The sequence below is a fragment of the Adiantum capillus-veneris genome, chromosome 3 (genome assembly GCF_014529385.1).
Source record: "Adiantum capillus-veneris isolate H3 chromosome 3, ASM1452938v2, whole genome shotgun sequence".
NCBI lineage: Eukaryota > Viridiplantae > Streptophyta > Polypodiopsida > Polypodiales > Pteridaceae > Adiantum > Adiantum capillus-veneris.
In genome coordinates this window covers 59,891,490-59,901,047 of record NC_140933.1, presented here as the reverse complement: position 1 = coordinate 59,901,047, position 9,558 = coordinate 59,891,490, and the positions used below count along the sequence as shown (strand labels likewise).

General features: G+C 42.4%; 3 pseudogenes; all 3 read left to right on the top strand.

Annotated features, from left to right (window-relative positions):
• Positions 1-6,840: 6,840 nt before the first annotated feature.
• On the top strand, positions 6,841-7,467 carry LOC147460994 (uncharacterized; annotated as a pseudogene).
• Positions 7,468-8,034: 567 nt separating this feature from the next.
• On the top strand, positions 8,035-8,508 carry LOC147460993 (mitochondrial adenine nucleotide transporter ADNT1 pseudogene; annotated as a pseudogene).
• A 321-nt stretch (positions 8,509-8,829) lies between these two features.
• LOC147460992 (mitochondrial adenine nucleotide transporter ADNT1 pseudogene) lies at positions 8,830-9,211 on the top strand (annotated as a pseudogene).
• The last annotated feature ends 347 nt before the right edge of the window (positions 9,212-9,558 follow it).

Sequence of the window (9,558 nt, the reverse complement as noted above, 5' to 3'; positions counted from 1 at the left end):
CTTTGGGCTACTCATTGATGAATTGGAATGCATGGTTCTTGACTTTATGCAGCAAGAAGGCATAGAAGAGGTTAAGATTGGAAATGCGGTGATCATGCTTTTGCTTTATGCCGATGATGTAGTGCTCTTGGCACATACCTTAGAAGATGCACAAAAGCTTATGAGTGTCTTGGAACGCTTTTGCCTACATAGCGGGCTGATCGTGAATGGATCCAAAACCATGGTTATGCTTGTAAAGACCCTCAATGATGAAAATCCATGCATTGTATATAACAATGAGAAACTTGAAGTGGTAGATCACTTGAAGTACCGTGGCCTTGAGGTTCCATCCAATCATAAATGGAAGGATTGTGCAATGCGTCGCTTGGAAGCCGGAAAGAGGGCCTATTATGCATTTGAGAACATGTGCAATGCAGGAGAGATCAAGTGTTGGGCTCTCAAAAAGTACCTCTTTGACACATTGGTGACACCGGTGCTTCTTTATGGAGTGGAGTTGTGGGGTGGAAGCATCGGGAAGTCTACTTGGAAAGAGTTTGAGAATGTCCAAAAGCGTTTTCTCACCAACTTTCTCCAAGTCAAGACACAAACACCCTACATGCTCTTACTTCTTGAGTCCGGATTGCTTCCCATTGAGGTCTTGGGCATGCAAAGGGTTGTGGAGTACATGCGTAAGACACAACGTAGCCCTTTGCATCGACTTCCTAGAATCGCATATGAAGCAAGTCAAATGGTTCAAAAGACATGCAAGAGCAAAATACTAAGTTCGGGGTGGATGCTTGATATCAAGAAATGGTTTGGAAGATGGGATGCATGTCACTTGGTCAAGGATGCGTCGATCGACTCCCAAGTTAATGAGGCCTTCTTACAACGCCAATGTATTACGGCTTGGGAGAAATCCGGAGGTTCTCGCTTCAGCCATTACACCACACACGTTGCCCCAAACTACAAATCTCTCTTCTTCTCGGAACGAGGTAACCGAACCCATTCCTACATCCTTGAGCCCATCCCGTTGAGTGCGATCCGCACCATTGCCTCCATTCGTCTTAGCTCCCATTCTCTACGCTGCGAGACATGACGTTGGGGCACTGGCGAGGAGTGTCATCGACTTTGCACCTTATGCCCTCGTCAAGTGCGAGAGAGTGAGTACCACACACTACTTGAGTGCTCAGCTTTTGATCACATTAGGTCCTCTTTTCCCCATATATTCAGCCATGATCTCTCCCTACATACCTTCCTCTCCCAACCACGATGTGGACTCTCTATTGCGACGCTCATTTCAGCCATTTTTGAGCATCGAGAGTCACTTATGAACTCCACTCACACCACGTGACATGTTCATTTGGTCCCATAGGTCATATTTGACCTCCCAGGACGATAATAGAACTATCTATCTATCTATCTATCTCTCTCTATTAGAGCAGTGATCTATGCGTGCGGATAATTGTCTTCACATTCTTATTCAAGAGACATGACTTGTGAGTCTTTGACTCCAAGAGCTATAGGGCATATACATGTTGCATGCTCTCTGTCTCTCCTCTTGTATCCCCTCGCTCTTTCTCTCCTGCTACAAATGCGCTCTCCTCTCTCTTTGACCAAAACGCACAAGACTATGTCTTCTCTCACATGCTCTCTCTCTCTCTCTCTCTCTCTCTCTCTCTCTCTCTCTCTCTCTCTCATATTATATGTGCTTGTGAATGTAGGATAAGGTGGAAGCTACTAAGGAAGCAGGGCAAGTCCCAAGGTGCAGTGTGCACAAGCGAGGCAAGGCGTATGTGTGGGTGAGGGTTACTACTTAGGCAAAAAATGAGGGGGAGAGAATCTTTATAATATGCATAGTATCTAAAACTTATAATTGAGAGAGACATGCAATTAGGTGACTGAGAAGAGAAAGAATGAGGTCTTGAGAAGCACCATGTGTCAGAAGCATAATTGCTAAGCGATATTGAATTTTAAAATTCACAAAAGGGTGAGGTTCCTTGGGATGGTGTCTATTCATCTCTGAGACTCTTAAAATTGTTAGAAGCCTAATTGTTGAGCCATCTAATGTGAGAAGGGCATGATCTATTACTACATCAATAGGCTTGGGCCCGACTGTAAAATCTTGAATCCATCAGAAAGAGAGAGAGAGAGAGAGAGAGAGAGAGAGAGAGAGAGAGAGAGAGAGAGAGAGAGAGAGAGAGAGAGAGAGAGAGTTCATTGTACTCTTGAATGAAAAGAGAAATTTGTCTTAGGCTCATGTCACACTAGGGCAAGGAAGCGCAAACCATGTGGAGGTGGTGGCCAATCATTTGCAAATGAAAAGGAAAATGGCCCCCACCTTTTGTCAGAGGGACGACCTGCATCTTTGGCCAAGTTCTCCAAGCAACGACCAACCTGCAAAAACTGCATGTGCGAGTTTTAGAGGCATCGAATCCTAACAGACAGTGATTCAGCCAAAGATTTAACCACCCGGGCTACTACCATTCATTGAGAAAAATGTGCTTCTTTTGTTTCCAAGTCCAGTGTGACAACAATGTTAACAACCATCTGCAAAAAGAGGGTGGAACCGACGCCTTAATGTGACAAGGGACTTAGAAGCCATTCTTATATGAAAGTGAATGGACCTTTTTTTGAAACTTTTCGCTGTGTATAAAATTGAAAAAGAAAAAAGTGATTCTCTCTCTCTCTCTCTCTCTCTCTCTCTCTCTCTCTCTCTCTCTCTCTCTCTCTCTCTCTCTCTCTCTCTCTCTCTCTCTCTCTCTCTCTCTCTCTCTCTAGTAAAAAACAAAATCCCTCAAAGGGTGTGCACCGACGCCAGTGTTTGGAAAAATTCACTTTCATTAACATTGAAAATTCCCATTAGGGTAGATTCAAAGGGAAAACTTTACAAAATACCAACATTTTTTTCAATTTAAATCTATTTTCTTAGATTTTTCAAGCGGATTTTTTCCTTCTCCGCCTCCCATCAACCAACTCAAGGCTAAGCCAAGGCACACTTTTCCCGAACATTGGCTGGTGCACACCCTTGGAGATAGTTTTTTTTATAAAAAAGATCAAAGAGCACATTGAAGGGTTTTTAAGAAGGAAGAGTCTTTGCATTGACTACAACAAAAGAGAGAGAGAGAGAGAGAGAGAGAGAGAGAGAGAGAGAGAGAGAGAGTAAAAATAAAGTCTTTTGACTTTTGCATTCACTACATAAGCATAACGAGAGAGTTTTTTGGCCTGCCCCAAAGGGGGGAGGCCTTAGTGATGGTTTCCCTTTTTGCTAATGAAAAAGGAGAAGTTATTTTGAAAATAGATTAAATTAAAAAAATCTAGTGTGAAAATTGATTATTAAAAAGACCATCTTTTGAGATGATGAGGTTTTTTAAAGACGTACAGAGTATGTAGAAGTCATGATTCTCTCTCCCTCTCTCTCTCTCTCTCTCTCTCTCGCTCTTGCTCTTTTCTCTGATAACTCTATAGCCTCATCAGTCTCTAGGCACACAAAGTTTTCTCTCTCTCTCTCTCTCTCTCTCTCTCTCTCTCTCTCTCTCTCTCTCTCTCTCTCTCTCTCTCTCTCTCTCTCTCTCTCTCTCTCTCTCTCTCTCTCTCTCTCTCTCTCTCTCTCTCTCTCTCTCCCTCCCTCCTCGAGTTCTCTCTCGATCACTTGGAAGCGTGAAAATGCTTTTGCTGCTTAGTGCTCTCACCATGAAAATGTTGAAACAGGCCAAACTTTGATCGGAGAGCACCTGTCCCAGCTTGAAGAAGTACGCACTCATATTGGACAGGATCGAGTCGCTCGACATGGCCCCCGCCTTGCTTTTGGCCACCTAGCAAAGGAGGTGTTCAGAGGAGCTCACATGGGCCTGTTGTCCTCTTGCACAGTTGCAGAGTGGACCCCCTGGCAATTGTGCTCTGTGACCGAGCGAGTTTTTTCGAGAGAGATTGTCATTTATACTTGAGAGCATGTGCATCCTTCCTACTCTTAGCCACATCAATTTGATAGGAATTTAGTTCATCTATACACCAATCATCCCTTCCATGTCATCTTGCCCCGCCCATACTACAAGGTTGTGATCTTCATACAAGGGCACCCTTTTTACATGACACGTGTCCGACAAACACCATTAATTATGAAAGACTTCTTTTGTTACAATAAAATTATGTTTTTCTTAAATTGACCAATATATGCCTTTTTTAATCAATTTACAAAAAAACGATCAAAATTAATAGAGTTCTATGCCTAAAATTTTCTAGAAAGACATCATCATAATTGAAAAAAGTTAGTTGGAAATAAATAAAATATTGAGGATCTTTTTACCATACAATGTGACAGCTTTAAAGCTTCAATTGAAGAACTTCTTTCACAAATACTGAAGATGATGTTCCTTTCCATTTTGAATCATTGTTTGAAAAAATATGGTAGATGTCAGGATGGCCATAACATCCACCACACAATGGACACATTATCATGGAAATATGCTTTACATCTTTGGTCGTGTGGAATATTCATGCCGCCACCAACTATAAGAGGTGAATTCAGCTCCAATCTATGAAGATCAATGCCATGCCATACCCTAAAACGTGGTACTAGAGCCTTCTTCAAATCTGGAACGATAGTTTCAACAAGAGGGAAGGTCGCGACTTTCCATACTAATTTGTTTGCAACAAATTCAATCTGTTTTGAGCTTGTGTTTGCTCGAGATAACGTGGTATCCATCAGAAAGAACAATGCTAAGCGAGAGAAGATGCTTATCTCTCTCTCTCTCTCTCTCTCTCTCTCTCTCTCTCTCTCTCTCTCTCTCTCTCTCTCTCTCTCTCTCTCTCTCTCTCTCTCTCTCTCTCTCTCTCTCTCTCTCTAAAATGAGAAACAATATCACTATCATTGGCAAAAACTTCATCAAAAACCAGGCCTTAAGTGTATTTAAGAGCCAAAATAAAAAATTCAAGGCTAGTTTTGAGGGTGGCATTGAAGGAAACTGGCTAAATTTGGAGGATTTTAGTGTAAAATTCGATAAAAATCCATTTTTTTTTGTTAAGATATTTAATGTTCTTTTTTCCATTGGTTCCTACAAAAGGTTTTGGTGAACACTTCCTCGTAGGATCCTCTCACTGTCTCTCTTTTTTAGTCAAGAGGATAGAGGATCCTTGGAACACCATTACTTTTCAAGTCATAACCAAAACTCCTATGAACTATTTCAGTATTGAGACCTCCACTCACAATTTTCATTGGTCTGGATCTTCCAATCATTCAAATTGTCTTGCTAGAAAGTGGATATTTACAGCATGACTCCATCAATGCTGATGACTAGCCTGTCGTACAGATATGGCACATCAAAAAGAAGCTAAACTATAAACTATGAGATATGGCTCGACCTAAAACACCAGTCAGTAGGCAGCATTGGCATGTCTTTTCCCCAAACACAGCAGTTTAAGTCTTATGGCAAAAACTGGCTTAGACAAAGTAGACAACCCCATCAAACCAGACTTTTAGCATGCTTAATAATCGAACCACTTGCAAGATAGTGAGACAAGCCCTATAATTGTCCGTTGCATGTACATCATTCCTCACAATTGCATTGGTATGATCAACAAACTTTTGGAGGAACATTTGCTTCATGGAGCTAGGTACATCTATGGCATTGAGTTTGCCCTAGTGCATAACATCTTTAACAAGCCAATCGAAGGCATCAGATGAGATAGCATAGAGCAAAGGAGAAAGTGGGCACCCTTGTCTGATGGATTTATGCAATGGAATAACATCTATAAGAGTACCATTAACTGAAATTCTAGCTAATGCATTCCCAAAAAGAATGTGAAAAAGAATCTGTCCAAACCCATATCATATAGACTTTGAAGTATGAATTCACATTCAATTCTATCATAGGCGTTATCGTACGCTTTGTGGCCGACTGTTTGTGAGAGATCTTTTAGAAGAGAGTTTTTTGCAAATTTGCAATGTAGTGATCAACATCATATCTAATAAGCAATGAATTATCATGCTCTTCAAATGTAGTCAGCTGAAATATTGGCAGCCGCAGAAATCATATCATAGTAGTGCAAGCTGCTGCTCATGCCTCCTGCTTCTTCCCAATATTAGATGGCCAATTAGCTCTCGCTTCCTAATTGCACTTGCATAATTTACTACTTGACTTTTGTTGCAATGCTACTACATCTCCTTGGAGCTACGTCACATTAACCAACTCTTGTGGACACCATATTCTACATTGAATTGGTCATGAGAGATGTTTGTGTTCGTTCCAAAATGCTTGCATCATCAAATTTTCAAATAGGTTATCAATAGAGCTGGACGAGGAGTGTGACTGAAGCCAAAGGCTCATCACACCATGACTTGCACTAGTGGCAATATTCAACAATGCCTTTCCTCTCTCTCTCTCTCTCTCTCTCTCTCTCTCTCTCTCTCTCTCTCTCTCTCTCTCTCTCTCTCTCTCTCTCTCTCTCTCAGTGTCACAAAGAAACTCTCTGAAAGAGTGCGCGCCGACGCCCTTTCAAAGATTTTCTTTTTTACTAAGATCGTGGAGTGCGCTCTTTCAAAGAGTTTCTTTTTTACTCACAGAGAGAGAGAGAGAGAGAGAGAGAGAGAGAGAGAGAGAGAGAGAGAGAGAGAGAGAGAGAGAGAGAGAGAGAGAGAGAGAGAGAGAGAGAGAGAGAGAGAGAGAGAGAGAGCGACACTCTTTCAAAGAGTTTCTTTTTTACTAAGATCGTGGAGTGCGCTCTTTCAAAGAGTTTCTTTTCTACTGAGAGAGAGAGAGAGAGAGAGAGAGAGAGAGAGAGAGAGAGAGAGAGAGAGAGAGAGAGAGAGAGAGAGAGAGAGAGAGAGAGAGAAAAGAGAGAGAGAGAGAGAGAGAGAGCTATTGCATGTTAGAACCCAGCATGGCGGCTGTCCTGCAAGAAGTATCCATCTTCATGCAAGCAAGTTCCATCAGCACTGCCGTAGGAAATGGAGCTCTGACCTCTCTATCTCCACGCCCAGCACACCCTTGTAGGGTTTTTCGGCTTTCTTGTCATGGCCCATTTTTGCATGCTTCGGGGCTTCCCCTGGAACTTTCTTCTAGAGGAGAGCAGTAGGAGATGGCAATGAAAGCATCGGATCCTCCAACGTCCTCCCAATTGGTGAGTGGCATGAGAACTTTTCCATTCTTACATTTAAAGATTTGTCTAAGCACTATGAGTCTGTTCTTCTCAAAGAAGAGGCACAGCCATCGACATTTCTCGCAGATGTTATGTCAACCACTATTTACACAGCACGACCAGGTCAACGCCTGGAGGAGATTGATCACCATTTTATTCATATCTCAAGATTGCCGGTGATAAATGAGAATCTGGAGTGTATTGGAGTCTTATCTAAGAAAGACAAATCCAAAGCACAAGATACATCGAATTCCTATTGTCAATCATTCAAGACAAGTTGTTGGTATTGTCACCACGATGGACATATTTAGAGCACTGGAGGTGAAATTGTCTTCATGTGTGATGGGTGATTAAGCTGGGCTAAAGCAAGCAACACAGACTATGTAGTGTGATGGGATACATACTTTAGTCTTAGTTCACATGCAAAGTCAGCTGGTTTACTAGAATAAATTTGATGCGGTCTTGTGAGTGGAAGTGTGGCTTTTGCTTTTTTCAAGTTTTGTAAGATCCATGTGTCATGTAAACATTCATGACTATACTTGTATTGTGTGACTTGCCTTGAGAGAAATTGATTTATGAGAAGCTTATTTTAAGGGTTAAAGAGAGAGAGAGAGAGAGAGAGAGAGAGAGAGAGAGAGAGAGAGAGAGAGAGAGAGAGAGAGAGAGAGAGAGAGAGAGAGAGAGAGAGAGAGAGAGAGAGAGAGCTCTGTTGTGCCCTAAATCACCGGCAACCACCATCCATCATGCTTCCTACATGCCACTCATTGCAATAGCAGGTGTGGCAGCGGCTTCCAGCTGAAGGTGCCTTTGTCCTTATTCTCAGCTCGCTCGCCCCACCCAAGTGGCTCTTCCTCTCCTTCCCTTCCCTGACTTGACTTGCCTCCATTAGCTTCCTAGATTGTTGCTTTGTCCTAGTTCTCCATGGTTTCTCAGATAGAGGCCACAACCTCCAGGATACAGAAGGAGCATGCATGGCATCATAGCAGCATGGAAGAGAAGATTGTCTCTCATGGGAACGTATCCTTTTGCCAGAGATATCCTCTTTATGCTTCTGGGGAAGAATCAACTACCTCCACACTTGCAACTCTTGCTGAAGAAGAAAAACTTGCAACTGCTGAAGTCAAGGCTCCAAGAGATAAAAAATTGGCTGTTTGCAAGTCTCTCGTTGTTGGAGGTATGGCTGGTGGAGTTTCAAGTAGTGATGTGGCTCCACTTGAACGATTGAAGATTCTTCTTCAAGTTCAAAATCCACTGAAGCCTAAATATAATGGCATGGTGCAAGGCTTGAAGTACATTTGTTCAACCGAAGGCTTAGCTGGATTTTTCAAAGGGAATGGAACAAACTGTGCTCGAATAATTCCTAACTCTGTTGTGAAGTTTTATAGTTATGAATAGGCTTCAAGTGCAATTTTGTGGTTGTACACGAGGAAGACAAGGCAAGAGGATGTTGATCTTACACCATTACTAAGACTTGGAGCTGGTGCATGTGTTGAAATTATTGCAATGTCTGCTACGTATCCTATGGACATGGTTCATAGTAGGCTTACAATGCAGACAGAGGATTCACAAATGTGCTATCGAGGAATGTTCCATGTAGCGTCAACGATAATGAAAGAGGAAGGACCATTAGCAATCTACAACAAAGGCTGGTTGCCATTTGTTATTGGTGTAATCCCGTGTGTGGGTTTGAATTTTGTGGTATATGAATCACTCAGAGTGGCTGGTGAAGAAGAACATAGCAAGCAAGCCAGAAGAGAATGCTGATTTGAGCGTCCTTACAAAACTTGGATGTGGATTAGAAGTAGGTACAGTGGGCCAGACCGTGGCATATCCACTTGATGTGGTACGGAGGAGGATGCAGATGGTGGGATGGAAGGATGCCTCCTCTATCATCACTGCGGATGGTCAGATAAAGGCATCGGTTCAATACACTGGGATTGATGCTTTTCAGAAGACTGTTCAAAATGAAGGCTTTAAATCCTTGTACAAAGGCCTAATTCCCAATTCTGTCAAGGTTGTTCCTTCTATTGCTTTGGCATTTGTGACAGACGAGGTGATGAAGGATCTTCTTGGAGTCAAATTCCAAATATCAGATTAAGTGAATCTGCAATTTGCAATAGCAATAAGGTAGAAGAGATTGTAAATGGACAAACGATTTGAAAGCACATCAGCTGTAGTACTGATTTGTAAGAGTCTCTAATTTTTTAAAGAAGGGAAATTTAAATGATAAGTCCGGGTCTGCGCTAGTCTGGTGCTTTCGTAGAGAGAGAGAGAGAGAGAGAGAGAGAGAGAGAGAGAGAGAGAGAGAGAGAGAGAGAGAGGTGCAATTTAGCAGCTGCGCCTCTCTGGAGGTATCTTTTTGTTGCCTCTATCCGTCCCCAAGAGAAGTTCTGAACTCTTGCCTCGTAGGAGCATGTGCTCTCTCTCCCCTGCCTCGCTTGGTCC